Source organism: Hordeum vulgare, chromosome 4H (genome assembly GCF_904849725.1).
Source record: "Hordeum vulgare subsp. vulgare chromosome 4H, MorexV3_pseudomolecules_assembly, whole genome shotgun sequence".
Lineage (NCBI taxonomy): Eukaryota > Viridiplantae > Streptophyta > Magnoliopsida > Poales > Poaceae > Hordeum > Hordeum vulgare.
Genome location: NC_058521.1, coordinates 209,633,953 through 209,658,179, shown reverse-complemented (window position 1 = coordinate 209,658,179; position 24,227 = coordinate 209,633,953). Strand labels below are relative to the sequence as shown.

General features: G+C 44.4%; 1 long non-coding RNA gene across 7 annotated transcripts; it reads right to left on the bottom strand.

The window, feature by feature from the left end:
- Positions 1 to 19,629: 19,629 nt before the first annotated feature.
- LOC123448397 lies at positions 19,630 to 23,545 on the bottom strand. 7 transcript variants are annotated; one of them, XR_006631726.1, is made up of 3 exons: positions 23,213 to 23,545; positions 22,737 to 23,109; positions 19,630 to 21,561 (listed from the first exon to the last, which is right to left on the bottom strand). It is a non-coding gene; the product is annotated as an uncharacterized LOC123448397 (long non-coding RNA). The 7 variants fall into 7 exon arrangements; XR_006631725.1 differs by having other exon boundaries at positions 22,737 to 22,940; XR_006631728.1 differs by having other exon boundaries at positions 22,737 to 22,846.
- Between the last annotated feature and the right edge of the window lie 682 nt (positions 23,546 to 24,227).

The window sequence follows — 24,227 nt, the reverse complement described above, 5'->3', positions numbered from 1 at the left end:
ACACAATCTTGTGATGAACATGACCCTAATGATAATATCGATAGTGGTGTTCATGATGATGCTCAACCTAGCAATGATAAGGATGTGGAGATTGAACCAGTTGATCTTGATAACCCACAACCTAAGAATAAGAGATACGATAAGAACGACTTCACTCCTAGGAAGCATGGTAAAGAAAGGGAACCATGGGTTCAGAAACCCATGCCCTTTCCTCCCAAACCATCCAAGAAAAAGGATGATGAGGATTTTGAGCGATTTGTTGAAATGATTAGACCTTTTTTCTGCAAATGCGTTTGACAGATATGCTCAAAATGTCTCCCTATGCTAAGTACATGAAGGATATTGTGACTAATAAGAGGAGGATACCTGAGGTTGAGATTTCCACCATGCTCACTAATTATACCTTCAAGGGTGGAACTCCTAAGAAACTAGGTGATCCCGGAGTGCCCACTATACCTTGCTCCATTAAAGGAAACCACGTTAGAACTTCTTTATGCGACCTTGGAGCCGGTGTTAGTGTTATGCCTCTTTGTCTTTATCATAGACTTGAACTAGATAAGTTGACACCCACTGAAATCTCTGTGCAAATGGCCGACAAATCAACTGCTTTCCGTATCAGCATTTGCAAGGATGTTCCTCTTGTGGTTGCTAACATTACTATCTTAACGAACTTTGTTATTCTGGATATTCCCGAGGATGATGCCATGGCGGTCATCCTTGGAAGACCCTTTTTAAACACTGCAGGGGATGTTATTAATTGCAACAAAGGCAATGTCACTTTCCACGTCAATGGTAATGAGCATACGGTGCACTTTCCAAAGAAACAATATCGAGTACATTGCATCAATGCTATTGAAAAAACTTCATCGATTCTTATTGGGAGCTTTGAATGCCCTATACCTACTGCTAAGATGAAGTATGCTTTGCTTGTTGGGGATATACACATCCCCATTGAGGTAACCTAGTGACTGTTTGAAAATTCGTCGTTCTTTTTTATGCGATTTGAAAAAGTTTGTCAAGGAGACTTGATCAACCTCATTGACGGATTTCTTTCGATGACCTTGGGATGGATGAATCGAGGAGTCACAAACCTCTGTTCCAAGCTTTCACCTTCGTTTGCTTAGAAGAAAACGATAGATTTAGCTTTAGTTTTCCCTGTTTTCTGCTTCTTGCATCCCGTAGAAAAGTGTCCCGAAAATAAAAGTTCTCCGTATGCCGTGAAAAAAAAGTATGATTTTTTTTGACATTTTTGAAAAATTCTAAGACGAAGAGCTAGTCAGGGGGACGCACCAGTGGGCCACAAGCCCTGGAGGCGCGGGTCCCCCTGGCCACGCCTACCAGGCTTGTGGGGCCCACGTGTCCCCCTTCACTTATTCTAGCTCCCATCTTCTTCTCCTACCTCCAGAAAAAATCGTTTCGCAGCTCAAACCCATGTTCTTGCTCTTCTTGCTACGATTTTCTATATCCTTGTGCAAAGCCCCATTCACCAAACTGTTTTGGGGAAATTGCTCCTTGGTATGTGACTCCTCCATTGGTCCAATTAGTTTTTGCTCTAGTGCCTTATACGTCGTGTATTTTTGCTGCCTTGGGGACCCTGTTCTTGAGCTTTGCATGCTAATTCTAGCTGGTCCCAAGTAGTTTTGATGCGTGATATGGCCTCTAGGCACTTGTATGCGTAGTCGCTATGAGTTTCGTTGAGCCTTGTTCACTTTTCCTTTGAGTCACTAAAAATTTCAGAAAAGGAAGATGTTCAGGAGAAACTAGAGATATTACCCAGGCTACCATTGGGAGCATTCACTTTCCTGCCTTGCATTACTTTGCCCTCTTCATAGGTAGATGCATTAACAGCAAGATCGAGCATTGTCACCTCTGCGCACCCGACCTTACTATTCTTAAGAGCGCAGTAACGGGTGATAGAAGTTTCAACATGGGAGCTATAATAGCAAGGAGGCTGAATAATAATGCTAATGAAGGGGATTTCTTTGGTGGGATCTATGCCACTCGCATAGCAAATTTTCTTGGAGTGCCCATCCGCGAAGGGGATCCCCCGCTCCATACTGCTTTCCTTGATCGCGCTGCTATGACACGCTATCAGTTCCTTGAGAGGGATAATGAATCCCTCCTATACCGATTAATATTTAACCAACAGCGTGTTTTCCATATTACCCTTCCCGCTCCTGCCTTCTTTGACTTTTAGGTCAAACAGATATATTGCATAACTAGAGAAGAGGAAGAGGAGTACGAGACGGAGGCACAGGCTGCTCGCCTCCGTGAGGCAGCTATTCAGGCGGTAGCTGCAGCGCTCCCGTACAACCCCCATTATGATTTTGGGTATCACCCAGACCATCCTTGGGAGTAGGCCAACTTAGCCGAAAAGCCTAAGCATGGGGGAGTACGTGTTTCTCACCGACTTTATATTCATGCTTACACTTTCGCTTTGATAGTCGGTGTTCACACCTTGCCAGTGTATCATCCATGCTAGTTTATTTCTTTTTCTCGTTTTCTTATCGTGTGTTTGTCTAGTTTGAGAAAACACAAAAAGATTTCTCGTTCTTCTTTTTGCTTGTTGGGAGCTTTCCCGTGTAAATAGTTTTTTTTCTTTGGGTCAAGGTAGAAGACCATGGTTACAATGTTTAGTGGCTCTCGCATGCATATCTGTTTATCTGTCAAAGAGCCATATTACTTTGTCTCCTCCTTTGTGTTTGCTTGCAGATTCCAGCGTAGTCCAATGCACAAGCACTCTTATTATTGTTCACATCATTCGATCATTCAAGTGAATGGCAATAATGACGATATATGATGAAGTGACTGAGCCTGGAAAAGCTGGTATGAACTCGATCTATTTTGTTTTTGTAAATATGACTAGCTCATCGTTCCTAGTTCAGCTTTGTTGTGAGAGAAACATGTTTGCAATGACAACTTAGAGATCATAGTTTCTGATGCCATGCTTAATTAGCTAGGAGCTTATAATGGTTTGTCTTGAATGCCAACATGAATCTCGAGATGATTATGATGTAGTATGATAGGATGGTATCCTCCTTTGAATGATTCAAGTGGCTTGACTTGGCGCATGTTTACGCATGTAGTTGAAACAAAATCAACATGGACTTTATGATATTCATGTTCATGGTGATTTATGTCCTACTCATGCTTGCACTCAATGTTGGTTAGTCTCAAAGCATTTTGATAACTGTTGTCGCTCTCTAGTTGGTCGCTTCCGAGTCTTTTGCTAGCCTTCACTTGTACTAAGCGGGAATACTGCTTGTGCATCCACTTCCATAAACCCAAAGTTTTTCCATATGAGTCCACCATACCTACCTATATGCGGTATCTACCTGCCGTTCAAAGTAAATTTCCATGTGCCACTCTCTAAACCTTCAAGAAATAATTTCTTTTGCATGCCCAAACCGCTTATGTGGTGACAAGGGGCGGTCAGTATCTTCCATGCTAGGCGTGTTATCCTCGATATGTGTTTATTCACTATCACTCACGAGAAAGGGGTCGGTAATTGGAATGCCCAGTTCCATGCTCAAATCAAAAAGATAATTGCAAACAAAACTCCCCCTGGATTGTTGTTGGTATGGACGGCACCCGAGTATTCGGTTAGTCGTGGAGTGTGATTGATCGTTGCTGGGGGAGTCAAAACTTTACTTTTCTGTTTGGGAACCGCCTATAGTATGTGTAGCATGGAAGATGGTGAAAACTCTTGGTCATCACGTTGACAATGAAAGCATGCCACCCAGAATTATTATCTTTGTTTTCAAAGCTTGAGCTCTTGCACCTCTGCAAATCAATGCTTCCCTCTACGAAGGGCCCATCTATTTATGTTTCTGTTGAGTCATCATCTTCTTATAAAAGCACCAATTAGAGAGCACCTCCATCATTTTTATGCTTTGCTTTTAATTGTTATTGAGTATGACTGTGGCTGGATCTTCTTTTCCATGAAATACAATGTTTAGTTAGCCCTTGGTCTTTGAAGGTGCTCTACATTTATGTTTTGCTGTCTCAGAAAGACCTAGCGAGATACCATCTGTTCACACTGCTTCATGATTGTTTTGATTGAAGTGTTGACATTTGAAACTTATCATTATTGCTCGCTAGTTGATTATGCCATTGATATGAGTTTACCATGAGACCTATATGTCATTTGCTTATGTGGTTAGCTTATGATCTTGCTGAAATTTTGGATATGAGTTAGACATAATTGCAACAACAAGATCAAACAGAGTTCGTTAAAGTTTTTCTTTTGTTTCTTTCAGTTTTTCAACTGAAGTGCTTGAGGACAAGCAAGGCTTTAAGCTTGGGGGAGTTGATACGTCTCCGTCGTATCTACTTTTCCAAACTCTTTTGCCCTTGTTTTGGTCTCTAATTTGCATGATTTGAATGGAACTAACCAGGACTAACGCTGTTTTCACCAGAATTGCCATGGGGTTGTTTTTGCGTAGAAATAAAAGTTCTCGGAATGATCTAGAAATTTACGATGATTTTTTGTGGAATATGTAAAAAATACTGGCGCAAGAATCAACCGGAGAAGTGGAGCATCGAGCCCACAAGCCTACCAGGAGCGGCTCCCCTGGCCGCGCCTAGCAGGCTTGTGGGGCCCATGGAGCTCCACCGCCTCCAACTCCAGCTCTATTTAGTCCCTTTCGTCCAGAAAAAAATCAAGGAGAAGAGTTCATTGCGTTTTACGATACGGAGGCGCCGCCACCTCCTGTTCTTCCTCTAGAGGGTAGATCTGGAGTCCGTTCTGGGCTCTAGAGAGGGAAGATCGTCGCCATTGTCATCACCAACCTTCCTCCATCGCCAATTCCATGATGCTCTTCACCGTTCGTGAGTAATCTCATCGCAGGCTTGCTGGACGGTGATGGGTTGGATGAGTTCTATCATGTAATCAAGTTAGTTTTGACGGGGATTGATCCCTAGTATCCACTATGTTCTGAGATTGATGTTGCTACTATTTTGCCATGCTTAATGCTTGTCACTAGGGCCCGAGTGCCATGATTTCAGATCTGAACCTATTATGTTCTCGCCAATATATGTGTGTTCTTGATCCTATCTTGCAAGTTGTAGTCACCTACTATGTGTTATGACCCGGCAACCCTAGAGTGACAATAGCCGGAACCACTCCCGGAGATGACCATAGTATGAGGAGTTCATGTATTCACCAAGTGTTAATGCGTTGGTCCGGTTCTCTATTAAAAGGAGAACCTTAATATCTCGTAGTTTCCATTAGGACCCCGCTACCACGAGAGGGATGGACAATAGATGTCATACAAGTTCTTTTCTCTAAGCACGTATGACTACATACAGAATACATGCCTACATTACATTGACGAATTGGAGCTAGTTACATATCTCCCCGTGTTATAATTTTTGCATGATGAATGTCATCTAGCATAATCATCCATCACTGATCCAATGCCTACGAGTTTTTCCTACTGGTCCTTGCTATGTTACTTTGCCGCTATTGTTGTGGCTGTTGCTACTGTTACTTTGTCACTATTGCTATCACTGCTGTTGCTGCTACTACTGTTACCGTTGCTATCACACTACCTTGCTACTCATACTTTGCTTCAGATACTAAATCTTTCAGGTGTGGTTGAATTGACAACTCAACTGCTAATACTTGAGAATATTCTTTGGCTTCCCCTTGTGTCGAATCAACAAATTTGGGTTGAATACTCTACCCTCGAAAACTGTTGCGATCCCCTATACTTGTGGGTTATCACAGGGCCAGGCCGAAGGCGTGCTTAGTTTCCCCTTTCGTGCACAACTCCCCCCTCGGTGCCCTAGCCACCAGCCGCCGTCACCACCGGACCGAAGTGCCTCCGGTACCCCGGATCTGCGGCCTCCTTTTGGATTTGCTCTATGTAGGCCCTTCCTCCCCTGATCTACTCCCATGGATGCCGGTAATGCCCTATTTTTCTCTTGTTCTTAGATTCTTTTCTTCGAATCCTCATTGGTTAGGGCATTGTTCGGCTCCCGCGTTTTTTAGTCAAAACTATTGGAGGATAAGATCCTATATGGACTTAAAATTACTCGTGATGAGTAGAAACAAATTAGTGGTGTATTTATCAGATCCGGATGCACCGATTCCCCAGCAGCGGTTGTGGTACAACCACTTGCACTTGCCGTACAACCGTTGTTGTGGTACAACCGCTAGGGTGACTGGTTCAATCAAACCCTGTAATTCCCGCCCCACCGATTCTTGTTTCTCCTCTGGAGACATAATTTATTCCTACTTTTGCATACAACCCTTTCATATTTTACGGGTTTCTTTTGTGTGCTCCTCTTGCGTGTCTCTGCAGGTGGCTCTGGCTCTCGTTCTGCTCCTCTAAAGAACTCCAAGAAACGTGCTCGTAGGTGTAGGCTTGTTGTTGACCCCGAGAAAGAGGAAGTTGTGATCCCTACCAATCCCACTCGTCGTGCGAAGTTCTTGGCCGCCAAGCAAAAATCTGCCAAGCCACTGTACTCCTGGAAGCAAGCTGATTGGGAGCGGGTTTGTTTTCAAAATCCTTATGTGGTCCCCATTGTTCCCGGCTGGACCTCCCCTCATTTTCGGAATGATCTACAGTTACGGATTGTGCATGAGCTCTGTGACCATCACAAGAACAAGTTTGCCAAGCCATGGACAAATGACATAGAGCACTGGAAGAACAATATGAATTACTTTGGAGAGGCATTTGCACTATGTGAAGACTTGGACTTGATCAAGCTCATGACTCTCATCTGTCCCTTTGACGTGCAGCTCGTTCACCTGTTCTATGCCACTTTTCACTTTGGCACTGATGATGCCCGTAACCTTACCTTCATGTGTCGTGATGAGGTTTTTGAGGTCTCGTGGCGTGCCTTTTGCAATGCACTTGGTTATGATGATACTGGCCTCAAAGGGAATGGCCGCATCCGTCCTCATGATTGGGCTGCTTCTATGCATAAGGTGAAGTTAGCCCCCTTGTACATTCCCCTACGTGGGATTTCTGGAACCTGTGAGAACCTATCGCCGATACATGATATTTTGCACCTTGTTTTACGGAATGTTCTTGTGCCCAAGGTTGAAAATCAAGATGAGATTCATGGATAATTTGTTGATCTGCTTGTTGCCATGCACACTGAAGCTGGCTCTCGAGATACGTTTGATGCTTCCAAATTGTTGTGGGAGGAGCTGTACTCCAGGGTCTTATACAGAAAGATCCCCACCTATGCTCCTTTCATCATGTTTTTCCTGAACTTTGTGTGGGTTGTTCGTAGGCCTGGTGAGCCTCTCACTTCTCCAGAAAACCTCACTGAGCATGAGGTCAAGCGACTCCAGAAGAAGAAGCATCTTGCACCTCGCTCCCCCGCTGGTGAACCTGAGGATGCTTTTGCTACTTCCAGTGACAATGATTTTGAGCTTCCTCGAGGATCCAAGCCATCTTCGGTCTCCACGCTCTCGGAAAGTTAAAGAAGACCTTCTGTGTAACAGCCCAAGACCAACGCTCGAGAAGATTCCCCTTTTATTCCGTTGTCGGCGTGTGATTGGTTTGTTTGTTGCATTCATCATCGCATCATGCACATCATCTACATTGCATCGACACTCCGTTGATGCCAGTTTTCAAAACTACATCCGTTATCAGTTGCCGGATCCCTCCGTTTTTGTCGTCGACCGTTTTGAGACCAACCAGACACGCACGCGCCCGCGTCATCGATAAAATATTATTTTTAAAAGTGTGTATGAAACTTTCTTGAATTCAGTTCAAACTTGGCATGCGGTCTTAATAGTGTGTAGGTAGGCCGCCTGTCAAATTTCGTCGCAATCGGAGTTTGTTTACTGCCCAAACTGTTAAACCTATAGCGGCACTGTAGTCGGTCCAACGTCGAACGTTTTCGTTGTTTTAAACCCTGATGCCGAGCTGCTCGCTTTCCCTGTATTCTACGCCTAGCGCCTCTACATAGTGCACCGACCTCCACGCAACCTAGTCCTAAATACCCACCCGGACCCGAACCCAACGTTTGTGACCGTTGGATCCGGATGAACCCCGTAATACCCTAAGTCGTTACTGATTTATACATTGGAGTCCCCTAGCCTATATAATCTCGATCGTTTGATTTCAATCGAAGGGTTGAGATAGCCCTAAGCCAACCTACCTCGTGTATATAAATGTGTAGAAACCCTAAATTCTACTCCCTCCGTTCCTAAATATAAGTCTTTTAAAAGGTTTAACTAGGAGACTACATACGGATGTATGTAGACATACTTTAGAGTGTAGATTCATTCATTTTTGTTCTGTATGTAGTCCCCTAGTGAAATGTTTAAAAAGACTTATATTTAGGAACGGAGGGAGTACGAGGTCTATCCCATCCATCCCTACAACGCCGCCGCTCTCTCCATTTCCCCTCATGTTCAGCACCGACCCAACGAGAGAATCTCCTCCCAATCCAAAAATCCATCCATGAGAGCCGCTCCTGCTTATTCCCCTCAATCGACCGCATAGCCCAGTCTCCATCACCTTCCTTGGACTAGTCCAGACACCACAGGCAACCAAGGTCGCAACCTCGCTCTTGTGGCCGAGTGCCCGGCGACCCCAGCTCCGCCCCGTCTGCAAATGCCGGGGAGCCGCACGAGCTCGCTCCGCTGCCGCGCCCTCAAGCAATCCTCGTCCGCGGCGACCGAAACCTCAAGCCATAGCCTCACATGGATAGGAGTGCCACATCCCGCCGTGGTACCCAGCGCCTCCGCCGGAGGGCTGCCTGATTCCGTCGGAGCTGCTCCCCGCCACTCTAGCACCGACACCGTTGCCTCGAACCGCCGCGAGAGCACGTCCCACCGCCATCTATGCCCTAGCCAGTAGCAGCAGGTCCACAAGCCCCCCGCGCCGTACTCTCCTTACCCCATCTCTCTTTCATGTCGCACTCTCTCTATGTCCCGATTGCGCAGGAAGCCACCGTGGATGGGCACAAAGCTTCAACGCCCTTGCTCCCGCCCCGTCCAGCTCGCTCGTGCACGCCAGCCCCGCCTCCGAGCTCCTCCCATGGCGTGGCTGCGGTTCCCTTTGCTTCAGTCGAAGCGCGTCGTAGCCAGCAGATGGGCCACCAGGACGACTTCGCCCCAAGGGTCTCCCGAGGCTGCAAAAGCAGCAAGCTCCGCCGCCCACGACTAGATCCGCCGGCGTGCTTGTCGATCCGGCCGCCCCAGTATCGCCATGGCTGTCGGCCCCTTCGTTTCCGCAGTGAGCAAGTCCGTTCATAGCTGAAACTCGGTTTCTGTTTCAAGTTTCGCCAGTCAACGCCTTGTATGGGTTATGAAGTGCTAATTTGTTTCTGTTATCGACGTTCTAGTGTAGCGTACTCGTCATTCATGCATGCATGCATCCGCGAGGTTCTGTGTTTGAGTCCTGCACGCACCAATTTTTTCCTGGTTTCTGTATTTGTTTCTCTTTGCACCCATGCTCACACTACACAACGGAGAACCTGCACCTTTGAAACATAGATAGAGTTAGCTCAGTGGCTTAGTGTTGATCATTTAGGCCAGGTGATCTGGGGTTCAAATCCCACACACACCCATTTTTGGTTTGTATTTTATTTTGTTATTCGGTGCCCCTGTTTGCTATAGGTTCAGATCCGTTTAACTAGATGGATTATCCTGTGTACCCCTTTCCACGATGAGCAGCTAGTCATTCCAGTTGGTTGTCCCATTGAGCCAACATCGTCCCCACGGCCTCTCTTTTATTTTCACCCTGTGTATTTATTTTTGTTTTGCATGCACGTTGCATTCTTGTCATATGATCTTGTGTGGCCCGTATCTTTTAGGCCGTAACTCCGTTGGAGATGAGCTATATGTGTATACCGACTAGGATAACGTGTAGTATCACATGCTTCACCTCTTTCATGTTAACAACATTTTAAAAGTGTCGTGTACCTAAACGGGAGTGAACTAAATAATCCATATGTGGAGTTTCATCAATATGCAACTCGTTGCATATTGAGCTTCACTTAATATGTAGTGCTTGGCTGTTGTGAATTGTCATGCCACGCCTTGCATAATTGAAATGAACATGCATCATATTAGGTTGTACATCATATCGTGCATGTGCTGTGTTGAATGTGTCTTGTGTTGACTCTTGTCTCCAGTTTGCTTCGTCTCGATAGAGTTCCGTAAGCGTGTTGGAATGAGAGGATCCATTCGACTACGTCGGTTTGTCTGCTTCACGGGTTCGTTCTTCTTCCAAGCAGGATCACAGACAAGATGATCATTTCCCAAGATACCATTACTATCAGTGCCATGCTAGTTGTATCATTTCTTTTCTTATGTCTCGTTGCCTACCATCTGTTAAATGTCAGCCTCTCAACATTGACATGAAACCTTCAACCTTTCTACAACCTAGCAAACCACTGATTGGCTATGTTACTGCTTGCTTAACCGTGTGTTAGCATTGCTATTTGCAGGTGTCTTCCATGTGATAACATGGGTTCCTTGTTATAGCACCATATTATTGCTAATTAAGTTAATGCACCTATATACTTGGTAAAAGGTGGAAGGCTTGGCCATCTAGGCTGGTGTTTTGTTGCACCTTTGCCGCCTTAGTTTCGGCTACAGAGGTTAGGTTACATAAATGAGTGCTCCTAACATGCTTGGGGTTCTTATGGGGACCCCCTTGACTTTCGTTGTGGGATAAAGCTCATCTGGCAAGGCCCAACATTAGTACTATATTTGCCAACATAATAATACTGATAAGTAATTTGCTGCGTAGGGAGTTAGCGCTACCCGAGGAGTAATTAAACATAATACATGAGGGGCAATGTTGCTGGTGTTGGTCCCAAACATTGACACTTACGGGTCCAATCGGGGCAACTCGGGGGATTTCTATCCAGCCACTATAGATATTGCTCATCCGTCGTAACCTAAGAATGAGATATGCGGCTCCTATCGGGATCGTCGACATGCGGGGCGGCCTTGCTTGACTTGTTTTGACTTTCTCGAGCGTCTTCTGTGAAGGATTCCGAGGATTCTTTGGGCTATCTCGAGGTTGAGGTTTTCCAATAGGAACCCGAGGAGATGATGGGTTTTTCCTGATCGAGGTTATTCTATCGCAGCGTGTGGTAGTTTGTGATGGACTAGTTGGAGCACCCCTGCAGAGTTAAATCTTTCGGAAAGCCGTGCTCGCGGTTATGTGGCAAACTTGGAAACTTTGTTTAACATCCGGTTCTATATAACATGAAGTAAACTTAATTAAAACTTGCCAATTGTGTGCGTAAACGTGACTATCTCTTCTAGTGAGTTTTGTATCCGGAAGAGAACACGGTGGGGTTATGTTTGACGTAAGTAGGTATTTAGGATCATTCATTTGATCATCAGTAGTTCACGGACATTATGCGTAGATCATCCCCCTTTTATTCTTGTACTTGTAAGTTAGCCACCTCAAATAAATGCTTAGTCGCTTGCTGCAGCCTCATCACTTAACCATACCTTACCCATTAAGCTTTGCTAGTCTTGATACCTTTGGAAATGAGATTGTTGAGTCCCCATGGCTCCCAGATTACTACAACTACATTTTCAGGTACATGTACAGTAATACTTTGACGTGAGCACGATGATGGTTCTATTTGGAGTTTCTCCTTCTTCTCCTTCATCGATCTAGGATGGGTTCCAGGCCGGTAGCCTGGGATAACAAGGATGTACATCGTTCTTTTATCGTTCGTTTTCGTCCATAGTCGGACCCTTCTCTTATTCATGACGACTATATGTTGTTGTACTGATGTGAAATTGTTGTAGCTTGTGGCAAGTGTAAGCCAATTTCATATACTCATCTCTTGAGTACTTGTACATGTAATGATATCCAGTCTTGCGAAACGACGTGATACACTTCTATCCCTGTCGAGGCCCTCATCCCAAAATAAGGATATGATCGCATCTTGGGCGTTACAAGTTTGTATCGGAGCAGTACCGACCTAGGAGCCCCCATGATTGGTCAAACTTGGCCGAGTCGAGTCTAGTAAAAAACTGCTTTGAGTCTAGTTATATGACGGAGAGTAGGATTTTTGTTTCTCCTCTTCTATGCTCTGGTGAGGAATTTTGACATAAGAATTTTAATTTTACTCCTCTTCTCACTCAATTGTTTTTAGGATCACGTGAATATTTTTGGAATCTATATGATGTTGATGTGACGGAGTTCTGTCTTGGTGCCTCTTGTCTGACATGATTTCTTCCGGGGAGTTGAGCTCTAGGGGATTCTTGAGCACATCGTTATCATTCAGATTTCTTAGTGTCTTAAGACGGAGGATGTTTGAAATTTCTTCAATGCTAGTAGTGGCGAGAGGAGTCCGGCATCCCCAGTACTAGTGGAGAGAGTTCGAATGTACTGCCATACTTAGTATCATTGTGTTTTCGAGGGTCTGACATAGATGATTTTTCGAGATCTCTGGTTATGTGATGACGGATGTGATACACTCGATGGGTTAGTGTTATTGCTAGGAGTTGAGTGATGGATTTTACTCCTTGTATCCGTGGACCCGATTGCATGACCAAAAATTTCGGGAGTTCTTAGGTGAAAATTCAAGTAGTTACTTATCGGACAATCTTCCAACAGATGCATGATGTGAGGTTGGGGTTCGACACCTAGAGGATTAGTTTGTTCACGGTCGTTTCTATAGAGGACAATCTCGATATATGTCATAAGTAAGCTTCGACAATGCTTGTAGTTCTCTACGCATAGGCAACATATTCAAGCGTCATTTCATTATGACAATCCAATGTATGACCGAGCCCGTGCGATACCATCCACGAAAATATCGAGTGGAATCTCTATCGTATGTTTGTTCTGGGTAATTTGCAAGCCTCATCCTTTGTTTTTTTGGGAGTAAGGTAATTCGAGTTGCTTCGATGTCAAGTGGCGAATTCATATCTTTCCAAGAGGTGTTCTCATATTTCTATGGGAATGCAAATTCTTTTGCTCAATCAAGTTATGTTTTCAATTCATGTCAACCGAAGTCGTCATGTCAATTCTTTTTCAACCGGTGTGCTTCTCTTCAAGGAATTCTACCCTCTCCAATATTTGGCAAGACCAATCTCTCATTTCTTCCCGGAGTTTTCTCATTTGTCCCAAGTTGTCTTTGTTTTTCCCCACCCTCCCACCCTTTTATTCAGTGATTCAATTATCATCCAAGTGCCATTCTTTTCATTTTTCTTCCGCTGTCTTCTCTTCTGCGTTCTATCCGGTGATTCATTCTGAAGATTCTCAGGAGTTTCGAGTTCATCATTTCTTCTTTCTTGTTGTTCTCTCTGGTGGATTAAATTCAAGCTTTTGGTGTTCATCATATCCTTTTCTTCCTCTAATGATTATGTGTTGGAAAGTCTCATTCAAGCCTCTCTTGTTATTCATCCATCTGTGTTCTATCCGGAGTGATGAAGATATCTCAGAAGTTTCTTGTTCTCAATCCTTTCAATTATTTCAAGGCTCTCATCTCATCAAGTTCTTCAGTCATACCGATGCAATCTCTCTTTCTAAGCAATTGTTTGAACGGTGTTTCTTTTGAGTGGGCCCATAACCCACCATTTTTTCCAGGATCTTTCCTGGCTCTTGTAATCTTTTCCGAAGATCTCTAAATATTTTCAAAGGTTATGTAAGAATGATTTCCATCAGTCATATTCCTTCTTAAAGTCAATCTGATTTCTTTTCATCGTTGTCCCAACCTTTAATTCTTCATTATTCCGGAGTGTCTTAATAATTCTTGATGGTGATTCTTGCCATCATTCTTAGCTTGGAAGACCGAAGAAGTGTTCCTCTTAAATCTTTGCTCATTTCATTGAAGATTCATGGTTTCAGCTTCGTGATATCCTCTCAATTATTTCTAATGAAGAGAATTCGTTCAATATCTATCTGGTCTATTTCAGAGTTGTCTCATTTCTCGATCCTCCGAAGGCCATCATTTCAGAAGATTTCGTCGTTCTTAGATTTCAGCTTTCGTTCTCAAATTCTTCTCAATTGTTGTCTCTTCGTTCTTCTCTCAATTATTCTCGTGCTTCATCCAAGTTTTCTGTTAGGCGGCTCATGATCTCTTCATTCTCACGTATCTTCATTCATTCATGGTATTCCCATTCATTTGGGAATTCTTGCCCGTGGTTCATTCAAGATTTCTTCAAGTTTGTGCTCTATCTCTCTCTTCAATTCTTTGCAAGAAGAATAAGTGGTATGCTAAATCTGTTGCTTGCCATCAATTAAACTTGATGAAGGATAAGCATAACATAAATTCTTGTTTCATCAATGATTTCAATTCTTCTTCCGTAGTGGCTCATGATATCATTTCTCAATTCTAAGTTGCTCATCTTTTGTTTTCCGGAGTATCAAGTTTTTGTCAAGTATCTCTGTGTGAAGGTCCATCTAAATCTTCGCAGGGTCATAATCTTATTCTTTCAACCTTCATTTTTTTACCATCCTTTCATTCTGGTGTTCTCCAAGTGGTTCTTCATGGTGATTTATATAGGTTTTAATTCTTTCTCTAAGTGTTCTTCAACATTCTTGTTGGAGAGGCTCAAATATTCCATGTTTTGCATTCCAAGTGCAGTTCTACCTCCTTTATCCTTTGAGGTGGTGTTTTAGCATTCTTGTTAGTGGAGGAGACTCGACGAGGATTTGTTTCAAGAATGAGATAATTAAACCCACCAATTCCTTCAATCATGAGATATTTTCAACCCATGATTTCTTCATTGAGCTATCTTGGTTTAGATTTCACCCGAATCTTTGTCTAAGGATTGTTGCTATTATGGTGATTATTGTTGACCCAAGTTCTCAATGTATCCTCTTGATGAAAGAAGTTTTGTATATCTTGTTGCTTCCAAGCAATCTTTGTTTCTGTCAGTGGTTGGTTGTCACCTCATTATTTGAGATGGTTTTCATAAGTCCACTACAAGCTTGTTCTTTCGTTGTTGAGTTTCCAACAACTCTATTCAATTCTTCTTGTTAGGATGCTCATCATATTCAACTGTGGTAGAAGTTTTTATTTTCTTCTTCATTTTTCTTCCCAATGATCTAGTTTCCATTCACTTCTTCCGGAGTTGTTGTGATGTTGCTCTGTTTTATCCATTATCTAGTTTTGTCAAGATTGTGTTCTTTCCTTTCTTATTCACTCAACCGGAGTGTTGTGTCTTCTTTCATACTCTTTCCGTGCATATCAATTTAGTTGGTTTGTTGTGAATCTTGTCATGATCTTTCCATCTTATCAAATTTTTTGTCCTCTATTTCCTATCGAAGTGCTCCCGAAATTTTTGTGAATTCTTGCTTGTTTCTCATCTCATTCTTCATATCTTTGCAACCTTCAAGGAACGTTGGTTTCACTCGTTTGTCAAAGAAGTGACTATGTTTTACCTCGTGCTCTTTTTTCCTTTCCCTCCTTTCATTCTTAGATCTCGGGGCGAGATCTGTTGTTAGTGTAGGAGAGTTGTAACAGCCCGAGACCGACGCTACAAAAGATTCCACTTTTATTCCGTTGCCACCGTGTGATTGGTTTGTTTGTCGCATTCATCATCGCATCATGCGCATCATATGCATTGCATCGACACTTCGTTGATGCCAATTTTCAAAACTGCATCCGCTATTAGTTGCCGGTTCTCTCTGTTTTTGTCGTCGACCATTTTGAGACCAACCACACACGCACGCGCTAGCGATATCGATAAAATATTGTTTTTAAATGTGTGTATAAAACTTTCTCACATTGGATTGAAACTTGGCATGCGGTCTTAATAGTGTGTAGGTAGGCCGCCTGCCAAATTTCATCGCAATCGGAGTTCGATTGATGCTCGGACCGTTAAACCTATAGCGGCACTATAGCCGATCCAACGTCAAACATTTTCGTTGTATTAAACGCCGATGCTGGGCTTCCCGTTTTCCCTCTCTTCTACGCCTAGCGCCTCTAGACAGTGCACGGACCTCCACGCAACCTAGTCCGAAAACTCCCCCTGGACCCGAACCCGATGTTCGTAACCGTTGGATCCGGATCAACCCCGTAATACCCTAAGCCCTCACTGATTTGTACACTCCTATCCATGCGAGGCTCTGTCTTGAGGCCTCGGTCGTCGCGGACGAGGATTGCTTCAGGGCGCAGCAGCGGAGGGAGCTCCTGCGGCTCGCCGGCCTGTCCAGATGGGGCGGAGTTGGGGTCGCCGGGCACTTGGCCACAAGAGCAAGGTTGCGTCCTTGGTTGCATGTGGCGGCTCGACTAGTCCAAGGAAGGCTCTAGAAACTGGGTTGTGCGGTGGATCGAGGGGAATCAGCAGGAGCGGCGCTCATGGATGGATTTTTGGATCGGGAGGAGATTCTCTAGTTGGCTCGGTGCTGAACACGAGGAGGAAATGGAGAGGCCGGCGACGCTGCAGGGATGGATGGGATAGACCTCCTAGAATTTAGGGTTTCTACACATATATATACACGAGGTAGGTTGGGTTAGGGCTATCTCATCCCCTTGATTGAAATCAATCGGTTGAGATTATAGAGGCTAGGGGATCCTGCCGTGGTACCCAGCGCCTCCACTGGAGGGCTGCCTGATTCTGTCGGAGCTGCTCCCCGCCACTCCAGCACCGGCGTTGTCGCCTTGAGCCACCGCAGGAGCGCTCCCCACCGCCATCTGCGCCCCAGCCAACAGTAGCAGGTCCCCAAGCCCCCCGTGCCATGCTCTCCTACCCCCATATCTCTTTCTTCATGTAGTCTCTCTCTCTGCCCCGATTCCGTAGGAAGCCATCGTGGATGGGCACGAAGCTTCAACGCACTTGCTCCCGTCCCGTTCAGCTCGCCCCTGCAGGCCAACCCCGCCTCCGAGCTCCTCCCATGGTGTGGCTACGGTTCCCTCCGCTTCAGTCGGAGCGCATCGTAGCACAGCCTGGACGTACCGAGCGGGCTTCGTGGCCCGCTCGTGGACCGCTCGGTCCGAGCCAGCTCGGTCCAGGCCCGACCACAAAAACCGGCCGGTCCAGTCCCTCAAAACAAGACCGAAATTTGGTCGGTCCGGTCCGGTTAAAGCTCGGTCCGACCGAGCGGACCGAACAGCTCCCCGGCGGCATGGCGAGGGCACGACCGCGGCATGGCGAGGGCACGGCCGGGGCATGGCGGGGGTGTGTTGGAGGAGTGCCGGGGTGGTGCTGGAGGTGTGGCGGCTCAGGCGTGGCGGGGGAGACGTGCTATGCTGCCGCCGCCGCCGTCCAGAGCACGAGATGGAGGAGGACGTGGCCAATGTCCTCTCCAGGACAAACCACCATGTCCAGGAGCTTCGCAAGCATCGGATCTCCTCCCCCCGCAATAAATCGATGGGATTCGCCACGAATCAGTCGGGATCTTGCTCCATCTCTAGCTCCGGCTGTCGCCGTTCGTCGTCGATTCCGTCGCCGTCGCTGCTTCTCCGGCCTCCCCGACCTCGGTATCGAGCTCTACATGAGTGCCCGCACCTATTCCCTCTGTCTCCGCTTCCGATTACGACCTAGAGCTTTCGATAGGCGATGCCATGGTCACCACCTCGCCGCCGGTGAGCTGTTGGCCGGTCCACCGGTCCGGCCCGGGCTTTTGCCTCGCCGGTGCGGTGCCTGAAAAGAGGACCGCCAGCCTGCTCGGTCCGGTCCGGACCGCCGGCTCGAACCGGGACCGGACCAGCCCGGACCGTGTCCACCCTGAATCGTAGCCAGCAGATGTGCCACCAAGTCAATCTCGCCCCAAGGAGCTGCTGGGGCTGCAAGAGCAGCAAGTTCCGCTGCCCACGACCGGATCCGTCGGTGTGCTCGCGGACCCAGCCGCCCGAGTATCGCTATGTCCACCGGCCCCTTTGTTTCCGTTGTGAGCAAGTCCGTCCATAGCTGAAACTTGGTTTGTGTTTCAAGTTTCTTCAGTTAACGCCTTGTATGGGTTATGAAGTGCTAAGATGCTTCTGTTATTGACGTTCTAGCATAGCGTACTGGTCATCCATGCATGCATGCATCCGCGAGGTTACCTGTTCCTTTGCAACACTAGTAAGCTTGCACGTGCATTTACACGTCTAAATTATCATAGGTTAATTATGATGATATTTATCTTGATCCTAGATCAGAATGGATTCTTTTGTAAAATGGCGCATACATTGGTTTCTATTTAATAGAGAACCTGTTCCTTTGCAACACTAGTAAGCTTGCACGTGCATTTACACGTCTAAATTATCATAGGTTAATTATGATGATATTTATCTTGATCCTAGATCAGAATGGATTCTTTTGTAAAATGGCGCATACATTGTTACAGATTGTGTATGTGTACGTAGGTCTTGCTACAGATTATACATAGAAAATCACTGTGAAATGCTATATAGCATCAGAAAATGAAAAATGCATCTGACATGTTGCAAGGAACAAAGTCTGAATAAACAAACAAACTAAAAACTATGTGAACAAATCTAGCTGCTTTGCATATGAACTTGTAACATCTACAATGGATGATAATATAAACCTGAAATCATAACGTGTAGAAATCTAAATAGCAAAGAAGTAGAAGTATTACGAAAGAGAAAACCCACTCTCTGGTACTAAAGATGGTAGATAGACATAGCCAACCATTAGCATCAGGTCATTGTTCTGGAGCTCTGCTAGCCCACAAAAAAGACATAATGATCAAAAGTACTGTATAACTGAACATTGAACGAACTAAAAATAGATTTTTTTCATCCTATATAATATGTTCCCATGACCAAAACACACATCATAGAAAGTATACGTCTTGGGAAAATAAGAGCAACATACGAAGGAAGCTAACCCCGTGATGCAAAATCCTATATATAACTTAACCATGAACAAATTGAACCTAGAAACAAGTGATAAAATGCTCTAGATTTTCTAATCCTATATGACATGTTCTCGTCACCCATACACATAGTATAAAAGGTATATGCAATAGCCAATAGGAAAATACAGAGTACAAGATGAAAGAAGCACCCCAGACCATGAACAACCTGACCTTCATATAGCTATCCAGGAAAACTGTGAACTAAAGAAAAGGAAGATTTCCGAAGATATCATAAGCCACTGTTCAATCTAATGGTTCTCTTCCTAGAAAAAACATATACATATTTTCTTTAAGAGCAGCCACAACATCCATAATATCAACACCAAACCATAAAAGAGAGAAGTTATTTTTAGCTCTAAGAAACAATGATGGAATACTAAGCATCCCGAGTGTTGTACCGTTGGGCTATATACATCATAAAACAACGTTAGTGTTGCATACACAACAGAAGAACGATAATAAGATGAGCAACAAATGTTCAACTAACAAATGGTTTCTTTATTCAGTTCACTCGGTATTGTAGCAACCTTACAACTAAAATCTTGAGCTGAACTAACATGAGTACACGAAGATAGGGAGAAGAAATGCTAAAACTATCTGTCCTTTATTTCCTTTTTGAATAATGTACTTGCATACCAGCCGAATGAAATAAAAGCAATGGTCCCCTTAGAACACATACATGCTCTAATAATTCTTTCTCTACCATGTTATCAATCATTTTTCTCCATGGTGATATTTTTTGGACTTGAAACAATTTGTAGGGCTCTACGGACAAACACCACCTTGTTGCTTCATCTACTACTAATTTCGTAATAGAAAAATAGAAGTTTCAAAGCAAAATGAATATAAGTTTCAAAGAAAACCATAATATCACAACTATCCATTTGCCCGTTGAAATAGTTAACCAGTACATTCAAAACAAGATTGGCCAAACAATTAAGAAACTACAAGAATCAAGGCAAAATGGTACATCACTGAATTTCAAATATAACCTAAATGGCGGATACATTAGGAGCCATCCTAAAATAATCACCCCGCATCGTGTCATCTGACTTGAACTTGGAAACTTGCTTGTCGCTTTAGGAGAGAAAAAAATAATGTAGCTGGTAAGAGCCCTCCAGGAAAGATAAAAAAAATGATTACTGCTGACCATTATCAATATGCTCTCTAAATTAGACAAAAAACAACATAGAAAGGCACATGCTTGTGAGCAACAATGTAGGCATTCAAGCAGGGATGGATTTATTTTTTTTGCTTCATCCGGTAAAAAGCTTCTTTGTGGTCCAATTTGAGAACGGAAACAAGAGTATGTGGCGGCTCTGCCTGCTACTTTACATAGTATACACCAAATAATCAAAATGGTAAATTAGTTTCCATGCATACAGGATAGTGCGAGTAAGAGTGAAAACTAAAGTGCACTTCTAATGTTACCTGCTTAATGCCCTACGTGGAGGATACTTCACCTGGTTCCCAAAAATGGAAAATCAAAGTAAAGAGTAAGTAGGCCTTTTCCTGCTACTTGATCAACGGAATATAAATAAGAATGTTGTCGCCTTGGTACGGTTTAGAGAGAAGCATGTTTCGGTTTGGTTTCCTGCAGATAAAACTCATAAACTATTCTGCATTCCATGAATAGAAAGATTAATATTGTAGTCCTGAAATACAGTGTCGCAATTGAGCAACACAACTGCGATTAAACGGCTAAGTTCTCCACCTTTGCACCATTGCCAGAATTTATACTCTAATCACCAAACAAAATGGAAAACAAGGTTAAGAGTGATTATGATACAAAGATGAGGAGCTCGTGTTCTTCTTGTTACAGAAACATGTTGGGGAACAACAGCACGGGAATGCAAGCCATAACAAAGCCTTGAATATTCGTTTAGAAATATCTGTTTGATGCAAAAACTGACCGATCATCACAACTGCCGATTACTGCTACAAATATAATGAACATGCACGAAGAAAATCAACAGCTCGGTTATACATTTATCTTATTATGTCTGATCATGACTGATCATTTACTGCTAGGAACATAACATCACACAAAAGTTTCTATTTTGCTATCAACATCACAGGATCCTTACCTGATACGCGTGGCGCCGACGTCCGCCGCTTCCCCCCATTCCTCGCCTCCCGGAGCGCTGCCGCCGTCGTCCTCCGTCGTGTCCCAATCGGATCGGGAGCGCCGCCGCTCGATCTGTAGCCAAACGTGCACAGAGGGTTGATCAAAAAATCAAACCGTCTTTTCTTCACTTACCAAAGACTGTTGGTTGAATACTCCCTCCGTCCCGAAATTCATGTCGCGTGCAGTACAATGTTCTTTTTGCAAAAAAACACTCGTACTATTAAGACAGTATCAAACAGGTCCCTGGCTCCTTCTACTTCGGTACTTCCTCTGTCCGTCACCTGCGCGTCGCCAGCGTCCGGCGCCGTCGGATTCCACCGCCCGGATCGTGATTTCGGCGCTCGCAGCCCGCACACCACCGCCCGCACGCCACCAGATACCCGCCGATTCCACCCCTACCGCTGTGACCACGGAGGCGAGCTGGTCCCCAGTCCGTCAGGACCAGCCGGCGCGCAGCTGCTCGATTCCGGCGCCCAGCCGTTGCTCAGGTGCACAGCCGCCCACCTGCACCTGTGTCGTGGCCCACCTCCGTGATTCCGCCAAGATCCTTCCCCGCGCCCTGTCTCTGCTGATGGGTGATTCCAATCATCGGCCCATCTCTTCTTCCCCGCCGGCTCTACTGCCGATGTACTCGTTCCCTGCCAGCTCCTTCCCCGCTCCTCGTCTCTGCTACACAAGGAAAAAACAGTAGTGGAATATGATGCCATTTGAACAGTCGAAATTGAATGCTACTGATACATAATCAAGGTACATATGTGTGCTGAAATTTACTGAATCAAGGTAAATCATCACACAATGTACAACTGTAGGTACTTGAGGCTGAAAGTTTCAGAAATGAAAAGTTACGCTATATTATTTGCAAGGAAAATAGACTATAGTTAAATTAAAATGGGACTATCTTATGTTAAGTGTCCACTCCTCTAGTGGAATTAAATGGAGTATTTGTTGAGATTGTAAATTGATTAAGTTAAACAATAGGTCTTGAAGTGAATCATGTTTTGAACAGTTTTGAGCTACTAACTGAAAATGTTGAGGTTCTGAAAATGTTCAGGTTTGCACTTATAGCTGCACTTTTACAATTTAGGACCATTAATCTGTAGATAATGTTGTGGATTAATTCCAAAAATGAAGTGCAATCTCTACAAAAAGAGTGTACCTGCAGTATTATTCAGATTAAATGCAGTCTAGTTTGTTAACTGAATTTGTTACTACTCCATGAGTCTAGTTTTTCTGTTTGCTAGTTTGTTAACTAAATTCGTATTAAATTCATTCTAGACTGACTTTTAGACTGATTTTCCACCAAAATTCAAAATACACTGCTCAGTTTCAAAATGGAAAATACACTTCTTACTTTTACAAACTAAAAATTACTGTATGATAGTACAAAACTTGCTTGCAATAAAAGCCCAACTCTCTAAAAGTGAAACATTAACTAACTTTTAGACTGTAATTTTTACTCCAACTTTTCTTTATATTCAGATCATTTTAACTGACATTTAGACTGACTTCTAGATTGAATTTTAAACTTGTTTGCTTGCATTAAGTCGACAATACACTTTATATTCAGATCAGGAGCCAAGCTCTAAAATTGAATTTTTAACTGACTTTTCAACTGAATTTTTACTACAACATCTGTTACAATTTCAGTTTCAGATAGAGATATATTCAGATTAGGAGACTGACTTTTTATTCAGTTTAAGATAAGGACAACAGAGAATCTACAATTCTATTGTAACATCCCAATCAATTCAACTTAAGCAAAGAATCTATAGTACTCAGGCCAATCAGTATGAAAGCATCTGTGTAAGCAATCGAAGAATCTACAACACCGACAAGGAGCAAACCTTGAGGTTGGTGTGCTTGACGATGGAGTCCGAGAGCGGGCGGATGAACATGTCGGAGCTGGCCGCTCTCCTGCTGTGTGGCCGTAGCCATGCCGTAGTCAGACCCGCGCCTGATGCACAAACCGGCTCGAGTGTAAGATGGATCGAAAGAATCAGCTTCGTCGCACCGTCTTGTTAGTACCCGCCGCAGATCGAGCACGGCCGCTGCAGATCAGAGCCCCGGACGGGAAAAAAAAATCACATTTTCACTGATACAGAGGGACATGCGAGAGGAAGAGAGCGCCGGCAACGAGCGCAAGGGAGAGGGCGCTGGTGTGGCGGATGTAGAGGAAGCGCGGGTGAGGGAGAGAAGGCGCAATCGGCATGGAGCTACCTAAGGGGAGCGGCGCCGGCGGCGCCGGCCGGTCAGACATTAATATCGGGACAAAGGGAGTATTAGGAAGGCGGGGTCAATCAGATGGGGAGGGGAAACGGACCTGGGCATCAGAGGCGAGAATGGTGGCGCCGCGGGCGGCGCCGCGCTCGGGGCAGCGATGGGGCGCGGTGCGGACAACGGAGGTAGGGAGGACGCGCGATGCTCTCGGCCAGGTTCCCCGCGTCGACTAAGCCAGCCGCCGCGTTGCCTGCCTCCTCGGCCCCTGGTGCGCACAAATCCGGCTTGGCGCGGTCGTCAGAGGATGAACGGGGGAGCGAAGGAGCAGCGGTGGTGACCGTCCCCGTCCTTCCGACGCAGGTGGGCGGTTGGCAGTGGCGAGTGGGGAGGTGGACCTGTTTGAGGGAGCGGGGAGAGACGAGAGAGACGAAGTGGGATTAGTAGCCTCTCGTTAGTTCTCTTTTCGTTAACGTTTCGTTAGTGTACTTAATAACCATTAGATTGCTAATCCGACGGCTAATCCCTCTCGTGTTTTTAATAGTAGAGATAGACGTGCAATGCAGGTGTTCATCATCAAATATAAATGTGAGTATGCCCAAAGGATCCAAAATTTAAAATCCCTGTCCTAATATAATTTATAATAAATTTGCATAAATGGGAACCTATATAAAACTATTCTAGAATGAGCTTTCGGAGATAAATTATAATTGAACATAAGAATCTTAACATTCCTTTCAAAAACCAAGAAATGCATTCAAGAAACCAAATGCTAGGTGTTTGCCAAGAGGCATTTGATATTAATATAAAAATAAATGAGGTTACATCTGCTTTTAACATCATATACATATACAATCCATGAAATACAAATAGGACTATTCAAACAAGACTTCAAATCATAATCTGAAAATGAGGAGAGGCATCTAACTTTGGTGGCAAACAGAACACATGGACAATCTGACTTGAATAATCACATGCACCTGTGCAAATGCAGGTACAAACTAATGCACAAAAATTTATTGCATATATTAAATAGATATGCTGCTTATTCTACATTCAAGCTCGTAGTAACCATGACAGAAAATATTATAGGGCGATCAAATAATGTAAGTCAACTACAT